Source organism: Perca flavescens, chromosome 16 (genome assembly GCF_004354835.1).
Source record: "Perca flavescens isolate YP-PL-M2 chromosome 16, PFLA_1.0, whole genome shotgun sequence".
Lineage (NCBI taxonomy): Eukaryota > Metazoa > Chordata > Actinopteri > Perciformes > Percidae > Perca > Perca flavescens.
Genome location: NC_041346.1, coordinates 28,432,197 through 28,437,196, shown reverse-complemented (window position 1 = coordinate 28,437,196; position 5,000 = coordinate 28,432,197). Strand labels below are relative to the sequence as shown.

The 5,000-nt window shown below is 37.8% G+C and overlaps 1 protein-coding gene across 2 annotated transcripts in view; it reads right to left on the bottom strand.

Annotated features, from left to right (window-relative positions):
• sec14l7 (SEC14-like lipid binding 7) overlaps nt 1–1,015 on the bottom strand; it is a 24,145-nt gene extending 23,130 nt beyond the window's left edge. For both annotated transcript variants that reach the window (XR_003694611.1, XM_028601862.1), the window contains exon 1: nt 979–1,015. The gene's annotated coding sequence lies outside the window, so the exon portion shown is untranslated. The remainder of the gene's footprint in view (nt 1–978) is intronic.
• Between the last annotated feature and the right edge of the window lie 3,985 nt (nt 1,016–5,000).

Sequence of the window (5,000 nt, the reverse complement as noted above, 5' to 3'; positions counted from 1 at the left end):
GTTATTATTCGGTTTGATGTAGATAGACGGAAACAAAGAAGATAGATGGAAAATAAAATAAATGTGTAAATGTATGTGTGTGAATGCATGTATGTATGCATCTGTGTCTATGTGCATGCATGTGTTTATGTGAGTGTAGGTCGGTAGATATACGGTACATGTATGTGTATGTAAACATGTATAAATAAGTGAAGCATCAATTTGTTTTGAATTTAACTAAAGTATAAAAATAGTAAAAGGGGATAAGACCAGAACATTATTTTTTTTTTTTTCTGAACTTCTTCCTACTCCTTTTTGAACATGGGAATTTCTTATTTGAATAACTTTTAATAATTTTGGAAGATTGTGCTGAGATGTACATGTCCTTATTTTTCTGTTATTTTTAAATGTTATTTTATATATATATATATACTGTATATATATACTGTATATATATTAACAAGTTCAAAATAAAATAAACTAACTAATACCTGAACTTGCGTATCAACCGATACTGAGCACCGATCCAATAAAAAAATACATATATTTCATTGTTTTAACAGCTGTATGCTACTATTCCTGCATGCAGAGTTTTCCCTGCCGTTATATAATTCTTAGGTGCAGCACCCGAGCCATTTTTGTCAGCACCTAAGCTGAATGAAAGTAAAATGCGGCAAATAAGTGCCAAAAACAGCTAAAAAAAAATTGCGTCAAAAACGTTGAAAAAAAACACCAAACTAACTAAAAGACTTTACTCAGATCTAATGATTGTAGCTGGACTTCTTTATCAAGTTTTGTCTTTAAGCTTTTTGGGTGTTATTCTTCATATCTGCTCTTTTTTAAGTTTTAGACAAAGGTATGGTGATAATAATGGTCCAAAATTTCATCACATTTTCTTGAGGAAATGCCGAAACGAGCTGGCTAACCGCAACCGTTAGCATGCTAGCATTGCTACATGCTACCTCGTTCTCAATAGCAAAGCACTGCTACAACACTCACAAGTTCACCATAATCTACAAAAGAACTACTTCCATGTGCTCCCTGGTTTAGAAGAAGTCTCCCAGCTGATCCTGCCTTGGAACTGACTGAAGTTGGAGAAACAGCCTCTCTTTTACTGTCTATGGAGCTAGCTGACATGATCTACAATCTGACCTACTGAGCATGTGCGAGTGCAATCAAAGATAGTACAGAAGAAGAAGATGAAAAGAGGTCTCACTCTGTAGCTAAAACAGAGACCAGGTGAAAAGAGGATCTGCAGCAGTGAGAGAGAGAGAGCTGTGCAGTACAACAAAAATATGGTGTTTTTTTTAAATTAAATCATGTAAACCTATTCTGGTAGAACCTTAAAATACAGTTATGAACCTGTAAATGAGCATAATTAAAAGCACTTTAATCCTCCGTGTCCTCCTTGGCTACTAGCAGCTGTGTGGAGGAGAGGGTGGTGCGGTGCACGATCACAGAAGGCTTGTATCACGTGGACGCGCCAACAGTGTTGTTGTCATTACTTAGAATTCCTCATGGGGGCGACAGAAACTACGCTCCGTAATAGTTGAACTTCTCTAACAATTCATAAATAAATTACATAATTTAATTACATAAATTACTGACAAGCTTCATAATTATACATTACACCTTTTGACAGGCCTTGACCAACTGCCACTTTGCTCGTTTGAAAGCCATGATGTCTCTTTCTCTCTCTCTCATGGGTGGGCCAAATTCTCTGGGCGGGTAAAGCAGAGAAAGGGGAGGTAACCTTGCCTCTTATGACCTCATAAGGAGAAGATTCCTGATTGGTCCATCTGAGCTTTCATTTTCTCAAAGGCAGAGCAGGATACCCAGGGCTCGGTTTACACCTATCACCATTTCTAGCCACTGGGGGACCATAGGCAGGCTGGGGGAACTCATATTAATGTTAAAAAACCTCATAAAGTGACATTTTCATGCCATGGGACCTTTACAAAAGCCAAGTCATTGACTATAAACCTATTGAAAGGTGCAGCAGCACAGGTATCAGTCCTAATGACCTCAGCATCACAAGGAGTATGGCTTTATAAGTTTCTATATCAGAAATTTGGGTTTCTTTCAACCAAATTGTGAACTCTCTTCACAAGAAAAATAAATGATCAGTTCAATACATCCATTCAATTTGAGTGATTTTATTCAATTTTATAGCACTGAAAACACGTTGATAAAAGAACGTTGAAAAAAGTTCGGAAAAGCTTAAAAAAAACATGAAGAAAAAGGGACAAAAAAGTGACAAAAAACTTAAAAAAAGTGACAAAAAAAAGCAGCACGGTACTGCTGTAGCGGCTCAAGGTGGAGCTACGTTTACTACTTAATAAACAGTTACTTTAGTCCAGAGGTTCCCAACCTAGGGGTTGGGCCCCTTCGAAGGGTCACCAAAATCTATCCGAGGGGTCAAGAGATGTTTTTATTTGTTTGGACTTTTCTCTAATCTTTGATTTGTTGGTGAAATTTTGAATAATTTGAGTCCCTCTTATGTAGATACCTTTAAGTAAAGTGTTACCAATAATTTTATGTCTTTGGGGTTCAAACTTTTGTTTAAAGAGATGCTCAGACACTGAACCCTTATCTTATTTATTCTGTATCTTCTGGTGCTTTTTCATTCGTCTCTAGTCTGTAATTCTTTATGTTTTCTACTAATCTATATATCTTTGGCAGTTTCTCTTCTCTTAGTATTAAAGAAGTCACTTTGTAGTTCAGTCCTTCCACTCCTTTTCAGAAAAAAGTTTTTTTTTGTGATTGTTTGGGGGACAAAAATCCTTTTTTTGCCGATTTTGTGGCACGTTTTCTTAAAAAATGCGATGGAATATTCGGGATATTTATGCAATTTTATGCGATGAAATTGCGGGAACTTGTAAAAACTGCGGTTTGATGAAACCCCTCCAACATCCTGCTTTTAGATGATGTTCACGTTGCGTAATTACGTCACTTCATAACGTTCCCACGGCAACAGGGGAAAAAGGCTGCTCTTGTGTGAAGTAAACGCAACATTTTTCATCTTTCTGCTGAGATATATTACGGGACTTTTTTGCAACGAAAATGCGGGAATTATGAAATCATGCAAGCCCTGCATATTTTTCATGAAAATCGGCAATTTATGCAGCCAAAGTGCGACGTATTTGAAAAAATGTGCCCCCCCCCCCTGCATAAATATGCAGCTTTGGCTGATTATGCGTTGAATTGTGCGATCGCATAATCCCGTTTTTTCTGGAGGGACTGGTGGTTGCAGCGCTGCGGTGATGCTTGTTTTGCCAGCACGGTTGTTTTGGTAACCGCACAGAGAATAAGGTGTGAGTGTGTGTGTGAGTGTGTGTGTGAGTGTGTGTGAGTGTGAGAGTGTGAGAGTGTGTATCTCACCTCGGAGCCAGCGCAGGAGGTAGTGGTCGTGCTGCGCAGGCAGCGAGGGGACGATGTCCTGGATCTTCGCCCTGAACTGGAGGCAGAGATAAACCAATCAGACGTTAGACTTTAATAACCAATCAGACGTTAGACTTTAATAACCAATCAGACGTTAGACTTTAATAACCAATCAGACGTTAGACTTTAATAACCAATCAGACGTCATGCTTTAATAACCAATCAGACGTTAGACTTTAATAACCAATCAGACGTCATGCTTTAATAACCAATCAGACGTTAGACTTTAATAACCAATCAGACGTTAGACTTTAATCACCAACCACCAATCGACTTTTAACCAGTCAGGCGACTTTAATAACCAATCAGACGTTAGACTTTAATAACCAATCAGACGTCAGACTTTAATAACCAATCAGACTTTAATAACCAGTCAGACGTCATGCTTTAAGAACCAATCAGACATCAGACTTTAATAACCAATCAGACGTCAGGCTTTAATAACCAATCAGACGTCATGCTTTAATAACCAATCAGACGTTAGACTTTAATAACCAACCAGACGTTAGACTTTAATCACCAACCAGACGTTGACTTTTTCAATACAAATTTAATAACCAATCAGGCGGACTTTAATAACCAATCAGACGTCAGACTTTAATAACCAATCAGACGTCATGCTTTAATAACCAATCAGACGTCATGCTTTAATAACCAATCAGACGTCATACTTTAATAATAATAATAATAATCATTTGTGTTGACTTGTTTCAATACAAATCTTGTTTAATTTCCACAACATATCTATCTACCTACCTATCTAGAAATATATATATATATAAATATATATATATATATAGATAGATAGATAGATAGATAGATAGATAGATAGATAGATAGATAGATAGATAGATAGATAGATGGATAGATAGATATCTGTTTTTATCTGTATTTCTTGTTACCTATAAAGTGTGTGTGATTAGAGGAACAGAGCTGAGAATAAAACAGGTAAAAACACACAGCAGACGCTTGAAGTTATCACGGGATCAGAAACACAAAAACACTCAGTCTACAGATAATCAGAGCCACTAAAATCATAGGAATCACTGAAATCATAGGAATCACTGAAATCATAGGAATCACTGAAATCATAGGAATCACTGAAATCATAGGAATCATATTGATTTCAAATATTTTACCTGAGTTAAATGTTCAGCCTGTTTCGGGCTCAGGTCTCCGACTCGTCCGCTCATGGCTGCAGCGTCACTCTGACAGAAGCTGTGAATGAACTGAAACTGCAAGAAGTGAGAAAAACACACACACACACACACACACACACACACACACAGACACACAGACACACACACACTCACACAGACACACAGACACACACACACTCAGTGAGACACAAACACACACACACACACACACACACACACACTCAGTGAGACACAAACACACAGACACAGACACACACACACACACACACACACACACACACACACACACACACACCGTGAGACACAAACACACATACACACACAAACACACACACACACACACACTCAGTGAGACACTGAGACACAAACACACATACACACACATACACACACACACACTCAGTGAGACACAAACACACA